This window comes from Calypte anna, chromosome 4B (assembly GCF_003957555.1).
Source record: "Calypte anna isolate BGI_N300 chromosome 4B, bCalAnn1_v1.p, whole genome shotgun sequence".
Classification (NCBI taxonomy): Eukaryota; Metazoa; Chordata; class Aves; order Apodiformes; family Trochilidae; genus Calypte; species Calypte anna.
Window position 1 is genome coordinate 23269496 of NC_044249.1, and position 12366 is coordinate 23281861.

The following is a 12366-nucleotide window of genomic DNA, read 5'->3' on the forward strand; positions in this document are numbered from 1 at the left end:
AAAATTTATTTCTAAAGGCTACTATTTTTTTGTTTTGAGATTCCACAGTACCTAATTTGAAGGACCAGGTACTGGCAGAAAGGGCTGCAAGTAGGGCTTTTAAAATGGGCTTTAAATATGGCTGGGGGTCGTGGATTTGGTGTAGCCCTACTGTGCATGTGCAAACCTGGAATTCCAGTCTGCCAGTGCACATGGGTGGACTCCAAGCAGCAGTGCCAGCTGCAGTGCCCCTTTTTAGCCACAGGGCAGCAGCACTCACATAGCACTCCTTAGCCGTTTGCTGTCCCTCTGCTTTAGACTGGAGCTGCCATATTTACTCTTAAACATTTTTTTAACAGTGCTAATGGAACACTGAATTGCATTTAGTTGCTCCTGATTTAGAGATAAAAATCTGGACATGTTTTGTTTGGACTCTTTCCCGAAGCATGAGTATTGAGAGGAGCTGTCTGGAAAGAAATGAAGATTTAAGGGAGCGCTTTGCTCTTTATTGCAGCTGAGAGGTTCAGTTCTGTCCCAGAACTGGGTTATTGCAGCTGGAGCTCACAGTGTGGCTTCGAGGTTGGTTGCATGACATGCATGTGACTGTCCATCCAGTTATCACCCAGGATGATGAGGCGTCCCTTTTATGATTGGGTCTGTCCTCTACCCGAATCCCCATTCACCATCAACCACTTCTCATCAGGATAATTCTTCAGAAGTCCAATTGTTCCAACTTAAGTCTCAGTCAATGCATCCTCCCACTGTACGTGGTTATTTTGAGTATTTACAGTCTACAAACTGCCATTATTATTCTAAGTGGACGAGTGAAAGTCTAACTAACTCTAAATCACAGGAGTTCAGCTACGATTTCATTTGAATTGCAGCCTGAGGTCTAAACACTCCAACTGATAATGCTATGTCAACACCTTTTTAGTTTTCAGGTTTTTTTCACTTAATTCCACTGTGTCCCCAGAAGCAGCTGACAGAACCAGCTGTATGCCCTCCTGCTCCTTTATTCCTGGCACTGCCCCTTCCCCAGATGGTGGTGGGACAGTCTGTGGGTGGTGCCTGAGGTACATAAACCCCCCACATCTGCCTCGGGCTCTCAGTCTGTGTTGGTGCTGTGCTGGGGTCAGAACTCTGCTGTTCTTGCAGTTTGTGACAGCTCTGCAGCTCACTGGGTCAGTGGTTTTGGGAGGTCATGGACACAGAGGCATCAGCTTTCTGCAAGAGCCTCTGAGTCAGCAGTCTGTGCAGTGAGAAGGGCGTTTCTTGCCCTCATCTTTTTCTCCTGTTAGTAGCTTTCTGTGGGATATTTTGGGGTGTTTAAATATTTTGTATTTTAATATTCTGTTTAATATTCCTTGTGCCGGTTATGGGTTGAGACTTCCATCCTCCTGGAAGCCAAGTAGAGGGATGGGTGCGGGAGAGGGCTTGTGGGATGGAGGGGACAAGGTTGGGAATCAAAAAAATTTATAAAAAAATATGTTTCCAGGGACTTTGGGATTGAAATAGACATGCCAGGGGAGGTATGACACTCCATTGGATTTGCACTTTTCTGATTTTGGCTATCCATGGTGCAGGTGACCTTAGATTCAGCCTTAAGTAATCCATATTACTCTGCTCTTTTCCCCATCCCACTGCGGGAAATTTCTGATGTGCTTTAGTGAACATTTTCTGGTTCTCTGTGGCCTGAGTCTTTCCATAGCCCCAGGGGTCAAACTGCAGCTCTTGGGAGGGGGAGTGGGGAGGGATAGGGGGTGCGCTTAGGGTTAGGGTGTGATGTTCTCAGATGGGTTGCATGTGAGGCTCCTTCATCCCAGGTAAATACAGGGAAGGAGAGAAGGGGATTGTCCAGGGGATGGTGAGAAAGAGGTGGGGCAGAACAATTGCATAGAAGCCTCCACATGGGTTTAAGGGCTGAGTCTGTGTGTGGAGTGAATCAGTGGCTTCTGGATGAGTTGTCTGCAAACTCTTCATCTACCAGGTTCTAAAACTGAAGATGGCTAAAAACTAAAATACTACAAAGAGCAGGTGAGTGGTTTACTTCATGAATATACAGAGGTTTTAAGTGTTCTTGAAGACTTGATGATAATGTTAGAGCAAAATTACAGGAATCCAGGCAATTTTTACTTGTGTGGAAAAGCCATGTGTAAATCTTTTGTATCTGGGAGCCGAAATTTGAAAAAATGACAGAACTGCTGAGGGACTGAAAGTGTGTGATTTTAGGTACTAAAGGAAAATGGTAGGCAGATCGTTGGTAGTGCTCTGGGTAGGGTTCCATGTAAGGGTTTGAGCCAGCACAAGTTTTCACTTGTCACTTTTTTCATTTTTTATCTAGGCCCATTTACCGAAGCAAAATTTTAGCCAGATTGTTGGCTAGAGACTTAGCTGAAAGAAGCAGTGCCAGACAGAAACTTACCTTTTCTCCTGGCCCAAACGAGGACGCTATTTAAAAACCAGAGATCATCTTCTGCTGAAGGAGGAGGTTTGCTCGAGACTGTAAAGAAGAATCCAGCCGTACGGCACGGGCACAGGAAAGAAACTGTAGTATCTTTTCCCCCCAAACCCTCAGCCACAGCCTCTGCTCTGGCTGCGGCTGATTTGTGCTGCATCACGTGCTGCCTAGAAAAGCTTTATTTTGTCATCTGTGTCAGTGATGCCAATTGATGTACGTCTCTCTCTCCCCTCTTCTTTCCCAAATGCCCGGTTCTGGTACCTTGGTGAAAAGGTATGAGCCAGACAGGTAAAGAAATGTGAGAAGGGGAGAAGAAACTGGGGAGGAGGCTAGATTTGGGGGGCGGCCGGCTGTGTGTTGGCTATTGAGGGGACTAACTTTTAGGACTGTATCTGAGTCTTCTCGCAGTGATGCTGGGGTCTTTAGGCTGAGGGGTGGTTTTTTATTGGGGGGGGCGTGGGCGTGGGGTTTGAGGTGGGTGGTATTGGAGACGGGGCAAGATCCTGCTGCTGAGGAGAGGGGAGGGAAAGGTGAAGGTCATCTGTGTAGTACGGTGGGTACCTGTCAGCTGCTGGACTCCAATAAAGATGAGCCGTGAACCCGGTTCCGGAGGTGCTTGCTTTATTTTTTGCAGACGTTCAGGTTTAAGGGGAGACGCCTGACTCGGGCAGCGACTGGGAGAGGGGCGTGGGGGGGCTGGAGCTGCACTTGGGTGGCGCCGGTGACTGCTGGGGGCGCTGGGAGGGGGTTAAATGGGTCCTGCGGGGGCCAGGGGGTGACGGGGACGCTGCGGGGCGCTTTTATTTTGGAATTATTCTTGTTTTCCCCTTCCTTTTTTTGTTTTTACCCATTTTTTCGGCGCTGGTGGCGCCCCCCGGTGGCGAGAAGCCGGCACTGCAGCGGCGAGGCGCCGGCGTCTCTGCGCATGCGCGGCGGCGGCGGCTGAAGCCGGGCACCCGCCCTCGTTACGGAATCATGGCGGCGCCCCCCCGCTCCGTACGGAACGGCCGCATCCGTCTCTTCCCGGCCCCGCCGCTGCTGGCGGGGCGGGCGGGCAGAGCGTGGAACGCCGGATCGGCGGCCGCTCCGCCGCGCCGCGTCGCCTCCGTGGCGAGGAAAAGGCGCGGGAGGGCCGGGGACGGCGGCGGGGCTGGGGACGGGCGAAGCGGGCACGGAGCGGGCACGTCTCGATGGCGAAATGAAGGCGGTTAAGCCCGCGAGGAGCCCGTCCGTCCTCCGGGGCTCGTCTCGTTGGTGGCTGTCCTCCGGCGCATGCGCAGAAGCAAGTACTGGCAAGCCGGAGGCGCATGCGCAGATTGGCGAGCACCCGGGCACCTTTCGGCTTCTCTGGGCGCTACTGCGCATGTGCGAGAGCCGGGCTTGCCAGTACTTGCCCGGTGCGCATGCGCCCACTCAGCGCCGCAGTGCGAGCTGCAGTACCGCTTTTCAGCCACCGGGCGGCAGCACTCACGGACAACTGAAAGGCGGGAACGGCGCCATTGCGGAAGCCATGGCGGCGCCCCGGCGCGGAGCCGCCGCGTCCGCTTCTCCCGCCGCCTCCGCCGCCGTTACCGGAGCCGGTGGGCAGAACGCGGAACGCCAGACGGGCAGGGGGGCGCCGCCCGCCTCCGGGGCGAGGAGAGGGGCGGAAGCGGCGCGGAGAGACGGGGGTGAGTAAGGGCGGTGTGGTGGGGTGCGGTGCCTTTCCGCGCCGGTCCCGAGCGGTGCCCCGGGGCCAGCGGGGAGTTCTGAGGCTGTTTGGGGAGGAGGGGGGGGCGGAGGGCAGGGTTGAGCTTGGGCCGGGGGAGAGCCACGGGGTGGAGGGGGACGTGGGGTGGGGTGGGGGGGCGGCTGCCGGACGGGCTAGCAGCCCCGTCCTGTCTCCGGCTCCTGCTCGCCGGTCCCACCGGGGCGAGGAACTTGTCGCGCGGGGCTTTTGGGGAGGGGGAAAGGGTGGGAGGGGGGCGGCAGCCGTACCGGGCTGGGGAAGGGGAGCGGGTTTTGCCGAGGGGTCAAATATTGGAGGCTTTTGGTACTAAAACAAAGTTTTACCAAGTTGTCACTTTTTTCCTTTTTTATCTAGGCCCATTTATGGTGAATTTTGGAGCCACATTGTGAAACGTCAGTGGAGTGGCCGAGGGGTCAAGTATTGGAGGCTTTTGGTACCAAACCAAAAGTTGTGGCCAGATTGTTGGTGGTGCTGTGGGTAGGTTTCCACGTGAGGGCTAGGGCCAAGCAAAGTTTCCAGTGGATTCCACTGGATTTTTTTGGATTTTTTTTTTTTTTCCTAAGCCCTTTTCTCTGGAATTTTGGAGTCCTTTTTAGATACAGTGGGTTTGCCCTTGAGGGGTCGAACATCAGAGCTTTTTGTTACTGAACCAAAGTTGTAGCCAGACTATTGGTGGTGCGCTGGGTGGGGTATTGGATTTCCAATATTTACAATTTTTGAGCTGAAAACAACTGGGAGAGTGGTATTACTTGGGTTTTATGTGTATGTATTTTTCAGTTTGTCCTGGTTTGGGCCCGGATAAAGGTGATTTTCTGTCTTGTACTTTTGCTTTCAGCTAAGTCTCTTGTAAGTAGTTGCACTTGCTGAAATTGACAGCAAGTTTCTCAGACATTGTGTGCTTCTTCTAGGACTGATAACACTGGATGTTTATAGGTACTGCTCCAGAGTGGTGTGCAGAGCCAAGGCCACTGCTCAGCTCTGAGGAAAACTTTGACCCTGCAGAAGGAAGAAAGAGGTCCCACCTGCAGCCCCCCTTTGGGGAGGAACGGACAAGAGAGATGCCGGAACTGACCACACAGAGTGTTCCATCCCATACAGCTCATACTCGGTATAAATTGGAGGCATCACGAGGGCCAAGTCATGATTTCCTGCTTCCAGCTTCCGGCTGCCTGCTGCCCTTCCTGCCTTTTCCTGCTTCCCTTCCTCCCCCCGGCATCCTGGAAGGATTCCGTCTGTTTCTCTGCCTGTGCTCCTGATCCGTGCCAGCCCATAGCTGTGTGTGTTCCTGCCTCCAGCTCCCGACTGCTCCCGACTCCAGGATTCCAGCCTGGACTTTCCCAGGGCTGCCCTGCAGCCTCGGTGGGGACGTGAGAGTTCTTGGGGGAAAAGGGGGGAGGCACGTGGTTTCCATTTTCCTGTATAGTTGTATATATTTAGTAATTTTTTCCTATTTATCATTACTGTGTCATTAAAGTTGTGCAGTTTAGTTTCCAACCCATGAGTCTCTCTCCCTTATTCTCTCTCCTTTCTTTCTCAAGGAGGAGAGAGAGATTCATAGAGAATGGCCGGGCCAGTGTTAAACCGGGAGACAGTTCTAGGGCCTATTTTCATTTTGAAGTCTCTCCAAGCTGTCTGTGAGTGTACATGAGATTTGCAGCTGTCTCATTTTGGCCTCCCGTGGATATAAGTAGATACTCGTCAGTCTCTAATATTATGTAGAACTAGGTTTAGAGGTTAGGGTTTTTTTTCTTTTTTCTTTGAAGGCTCTCCTTGTGCTCTTTGGTACTGCTGGGGTCGCTTGGAAGAGACCTAACGGATACTCCTGGGGTGCAGGGGGTGACGGGGACGCTGTGGGGCGCTTTTATTTTGGAATTATTCTTGTTTTCTGCTTCCTTTTTTCCTCTTTTCCCTTTTTTTCGGCGCTGGCGGCGCCCCCCCGGTGGCGAGAAGCCGGCACTGCAGCAGCGAGGCGCCAGCGTCTCTGCGCATGCGCGGCGGCGGCTGAAGCTGGGCACCCGCCCTCGTTACGGAATCATGGCGGCGCCCTCTCACTCCGTATGGAACGGCCGTGTCCGTCTCTTCCCGGCCCCGCCGCTGTTGGCGGGGCGGGCGGGCAGAGCGCGGAACGCTGGATCGGCGGCCGCTCCACTCCGCCGCGCTGCGTCGCCTCTGGAGCGAGGAAAAGGTGCGGGAAGGCCGGGGACGGCGGGGGGGCTGGCGACGGTGGGGGACGGCGAGGGGGGCCGAAGCGGGCACGGAGGGGGTACGTCTCTCTGGAGAAATGAAGGCGGTTAGGACCGCAAGCAGCCCGTCCGTCCTCCGGGCCTCGTCTTGTTGGTGGCTGTCCTTTGGGGCGTGCGCAGAAGCAAGTACTGGCAAGCGGGAGGCGCATGCGTAGATTGGCGAGCATCCGGGCACCTTACGGCTTGTCTGGGCGCTACTGGGGGTTCTGGGAGTGTCCACAACCAGAGTGGGTGTGTCCACACCCAAAGGTAGTGGGGATTGCATTCCACAGTAGGTGTGTCTCAGGAGGGCAGGCCTGATAGTAAAGGAGGCGTGTCCACACCCGAAAAGGGTGGAGTTTTCATCATATGTGGTGTGTGTCTGCCCAAAAGTGTGTGGCTTCACTTCAGGTGGGTGGTGTGGTTTTTGGACCTTAGGAGGGCCTGCATACAGCGGCGGGGGACGGCTGTGACATCTTAAGGTGCCTCTCTTTGGAGGGGGTGGGGTCTTTACAGAAAAGGGGTGGTGTGTATGAGACCTGCAGCCATGTCACACACGGCCTGAGAGGGGGCGGGGCCTTTACACCTGCGCATATGTGGTAGGAGCAGGGGATGATGTTCTCTGAAGGGCTCCAGCTGGGACTGGGGTAGTTCAGGTGTGCCCAGTCAGGTTGATGAGGGGGCTTTCCCAAGGGACTGTGGGAAGGGCAGTGGGGCAGGGCCCAGGGTATATAAGCCTCCACCTCTACTCTGCATCTCAGTCTGTTCAGGGTCTGTGTTGTGATTGGAGGTGTGCTGGGTGAGAGGAGGAGGGGTGGGTGCTTCTGGCCGGTCCAGTGGTTGTTTGCTCTGTCTTGGTATTTTTTTTGGTTCCCCGAGTGGTAACATCTGTAGTGTTTGACTCTGGAATGGGAAGGTAAGTGGAACACCCAGGGGTTCCGTGGAGGGGTTCAGTGTTCTGTAAGAGGTCAGTGTTTGCTGATGTGGGACTTGCTGGTGCTACTGTCGGTTGGAATTTTTTTATGGCACCTGGTGAAGAGGAACCCTGTGGCTATAGGAACATCCCAGCCCTGTGATGTGGCTTTCCTTGTTGACCATGGCTTCAGCTGCCCATCCCTCTGAAAAATAAGTGGAACCATGTGTGGGGAAGGGATGGGCAGGGAGGGGGAAAGTTGCGAATCGCAGGGAGGGGTTTTGAAGTTAGTGTAGAGGAGAGGGCTGTCCAGGAACAGCTCCCTTTAGGCAGGTGATGGGACCAGCTTAGATTCCAACATGATGCAAGTGTGGGCAGGGCAGCTCCAGCCTTTGTGTGTGGTGGTCTGTAGTTTCTGATGTCTGTCTTTGTTGTCTCAGAGCTTTCTACGGCCTTCATGTCCTTGTTGTGCTCACAGAGCAAGTCTTGTACCTTGGGCACCATCCCTAGGGTCTGAAACACCTTATCAATGCATTCAGTGATGCTTTGTCTTGCATAACAAATTCTCAACATGGAACAGTCTTGTGTATTGTAGCTTTGTCAAAGGTTGTCTTCTTAACTGCATCAACATCTCTAATTGTGGATTTTCTTAAACTGGGACTGGTTCCCTTTATTCTTAGGTATTGAATCTAGGCTTCTCATTTACCTGTCATCAAAGCTTAGAAATTAGCTTCTTTTAAAAGGTGATGTCCTTCGACAGTTTTGGGGCAGCAATGGAGCCGCCATGCATCACTGTTGAATCCCTGCATGTCTTCCAGCCCAGCTGTTTTGGATCCTGGCATCATTCATCTTTCTGTGAGTTTCCTCTGGTTGAGTCTTCTGGTTTGTAGTGTTGTGTACTGGGTTGGCCTCAGCACTGAGAGTTTGGTTTGGAGCTGCCCTGCCCACATTGTAGGGTCGAGGGCCCTTGGAAGATTCTTAGTGGAATTGTCCATGTGTTGAGCAGCATTCCTGTCCTGGTTTGGGCCAGGATAAAGGTGACTTTCTGTCTTGTACTTTTTGCTTTTAGCTAAGACTCTTGTAAGTAGTTGCGTTTGCTGAAATTAACAGCAAGTTTCTCAGACAGTGTGTGCTTCTAGGATTGATAACACTTGATGTTTATAGTTACTGCTAGAGACTGGTATGCAGAGCCAAGGACATTGCTCAGCTCTGAGGAAAACATTTTACTGTCCAGGAGGATAAAGAGGTCCCACCTGAGCCCTCCTTTGGGGAGGAACAGACAAGATAGATGGCAGAATTGACCTAACAGAGTATTCCATCCCATATACATCACACTCAGTATAAATTTGAGGCATCATGAGGGCCGAGCCAGATTTCCAGACTTCTGGATTTCTGGATTTCCTGATTTCCCTTCTTCCCTTCCTTCACCCGGCATCCTGGAAGGATCCCGTCCGTTCGTCTGCCTGTGCTCCTGATCCGTGCCAGCCCATATCTGTGTGTTCCTGCCTCCGGTTCTCGACTGCTGCCGACTCCAGGAGTCCAGCCTGGACTTTCCCAGGGCTGCCCTGCAGCCTTGGTGGTGACGTGAGAGTTACTGGGGGAAAGGAGGGAGGAATGTGGTTTCCATTTTCCTGTATATTTGTATATATTTAGTAATTTTTCCTATTTATCATTACTGTTCATTAAAGTTGTGTAGTTTAGTTTCCAACCCATAAGTCTCTCTCCCTTATTCTCTCTCCTTTCTTTATCAAGGAGGGGAGAGACATTAATAGAGAGTGTCTGTTATTTGGTTTAATTGCCGGGCCAGTGTTAAACCGTGACAATTCCATAGAGCAAAGGTTGGTGGGCTGCAGAAGCAGTTATTTCTCAGGTGTTGAATTGCCGTGGAAGGCATTTGCACTTCCTGTTTTTTGTTTTTTCCGGGAGCCCTCCAAACCTCATCTTGGCACCCCACAAGGCTGGCAGGCAGGCAGATGGGCAAGGGGCCAAGGTAAAGGAGCAAGTGGGAGGTGGACATCACAGTGGGCTGCCTGTTGTTTGAGGCAGTATCTCGGCATGTGCTTTTCCTTTGACTTTTGCAGGTGGCACACAAAGCCATGCGTTGAGAAGCGGTCGGAGAAGGTGGGATGACTGCGGGCTGGCTCATCCAGAGATTTTTATGTCGACTCGGTTAAGTGTTTCCCTTTGTTTTTACAGGCGCTGTGCGTGCCACCTTTGGAGGGGGAAGAGCTCTGGAGGTGAGACGGGATGGTAACGAGGAGGCTCGATCTCACAAGCAGAGCAGTAATTTTGTGTCTCCTGGTATTTCAGGTGCCAGAAGTTATGGTGGCCATAACGTGTGGAAGGAGAAGGTGGGCAGGGCAAGTTGGGGGTTATGAGGAGCTTGTGGAAGCGGTTGGTATTTAGCTGATGTCCTGTTTCTGGTGGCACTGCAGATGACGAGGAGGAAGTTTGTGGTTCTGGCAAGATCCCCGTCAGCTGATGCAGGTTACTTTTCTGTCCAGTGCTTCAGAGGCCCAGCTGTTTGAAAGGTAAGTGAAAGGGAGGATGGTTGGGGAGGGTCTGTGTAGAGGGGTCAAGGTTAGGAATTGCAGGGTTAGGTTTAAATGTTACTGTAGGGGAGCAGGCTGTCCAGAAGTGGTGCCCTTTGGGTGGTTGATGGGAGCCTGTCCCTCCCTGGCATGATACTAGCAAGTTCCAGGAATTGAATGAGCATTGGAGGTGAGGTGGTAGTGCAGGGCTTGTGGACCTGGTGTCTTCTCTCAAGCACAGCAATAGTTTTGTGCCTTTTAGGTGCCCTGAATGACGATGCCTACAGCATCCAGATCTGGAAAGCGTGGGTGAGTGGGACCCTGCAGGGCTCTTCTGTGAAGCTGGGACATTTGGAAGAGAATGGGGCTGGCTGATGTTGGACTTATTGCTGAATATTCTGGTAGGTGTTTTGGTGTTGTGGTTATGAATGTGTGTGGGTTTTTTGGTTTGTTTGTTTTGGTATTGTGGTGTGATTGTTTTTATTATTTCTTTTTTATTTATTTAAATGCAGGTCGTGAAGGGGAACCTAGCAAGTTGAGGATTATCCTGAGCTGCTCCTGTTTTTTTTTTTTCCCAGGCTAACAATGGCTTTGGAGTGCCAGTCCTCTGAAAGATAAGTTGAGGGCCCAGGGGTGGGTGGGGAGGGGCTGAGCAGCAGAGTCGAGGTTGGGAATTGCAGGTGGTGTTTTGAAGTGAGTGTAGGGGAGAGGGCTGTCTGGGAGCGGCCCCCTTTGGGTGGGTGAAGGAAACATGTTACTTTCCAGTGTGATTCCAGCACGGGCAGGGCAGCTCCAGCCTTGGTGTGTGGGGTTGTGTGTTTTGTGTTGTCCGTCTTTGTTGTCTTAGAGCTTCCTCAGGCCTTGATGGTCCTCTGTGTCGTCACAGAGCAAGTCCTGCATCTTGGGCATCATCCCTGGAAAGCCTTTCCTGCTCAGCACGATGCTAATCAGCAGCGTGTTATTCCCCACGACGAGTCTAAATTGCAGATCGGTCTCTTGACTTGAAGTTTCTTGATGATTATCTTCTGCAATGTCATTCTCAATTGCATTGTCACCTGATCTCTGTCCATCCAGTTTCCCTGAGGGGGATTCATTCCCCACATCCTTGCATCCTCAGGTCTTGAAGGCGGCTTCTCGGGCATCAGTCGCTTCATTCCCTCGCTTTGCAGACGCATCGCTGTAGGTCTTATTGCCCAAAAGTCTTGGATTCCAGACTCCCTCGTCTTGCTGCGAGTTTTATCTTGAGTTCAAGTCTTGTGACTCACATGGCTGTGTCTTGGGTCAGTCTGTGCATGTGAGTGTTTGGCTTGGAGTTTCCCTGCCTGCTGTGTAGGATCAGGGGCCACGGGAAGCACCATAACCTGACTGTCTAGTTGTTGAGCAGCTTTCCAGTGCCTTGCGTAATCCTGTTTTTCAGGTCCCACGTGTCAATGAATCGCAAGAAACCTACGGAGGAGGAGAGGAAGCCGCCCCCCAAAGGTTGGTTAGGGTGTGGAGTCGGTGGGAAGGTGCCTCCTTTGGCTGCTTGACCACATTATGGTTTGTTGTCCTTTAGAAGGCGGAAGCGGTGAGCGAAGCGGGATACGGACACCGCAGGTGGCTGTGGCAAAGTGAGCAAAGGCTGGTGGGCTGGAGGGGCGTTTACTTCAGGTGTTGCAGTGTTGGTTAGTCATGAGCATCCTTTGTTGTTTGTGTTTTCAGGTGCCCTCCTAACCTCATTTTGGCACCCCTGTGAGATGGCAGGCACATGTGTGAGAGGCTGAGGTAAAGAAGTAGGAGATGGACATCTCGGTGGGCTGCCTGTTGTTGGAGGCAATATCTCAGCATGTGCCTTTTGCTTTGACTTTTGCAGGTGCCACACAGTGCCTTGGCGGTACAAAGCCACGTGCAGAGGAGCAGTTGGGTAAGGTGAGATGGTTGTGGGCCAGGTCAGCCGGGTGTTTAATGTCAATTCAGTTGAGTGTTTGTCTTTGTTTTGCCAGGGTTTTTTTGGTGTGGGGTTGGTTGTTTTTGTTTCTGGGTTTTTTTGTGTGTTTGTTTTGTTTATTTTGTTTTGTTTGTTTTTTGTCACCTTTGGAGCTGAGTGTTGGAGGTAAGCTGGGGTGGTAATTTAGGAGGTTGATGTAGGTAGTGACTTCTTTCAAGCCAAACAGTGGTTTTGTGTATTTTAGGTGCCCTTCATTGATGAGTTCCGCAGTGCCTAATTCTGTGATGAGCAGGTGGGTGAGACCTCACGGGACTCTTGAGAAGCTGGGTCTTCTCTAAAGAGGTTGGTGCTGGCTCACATTGGAATTTCTGGTGACAATTATTATGTGTGGTGATGTGGTTTCTTTGTTTTGTTTTTTTCTTTTTTGGCAGATGATGAACAGGAAACTTGTGGCTGCAAGGACATCCCTGTGGATGGTTTTGTTTCCTTGATGACCATGGCTTTGGACCCCTACCACCAAAGATAAGTGGAGGGACTGGGGATGGGCAGAAGGGACAAAGCTGGGAATGGCAGGGAGTGGTTTTGAAGTTAGAATCGGGGGGAGGGC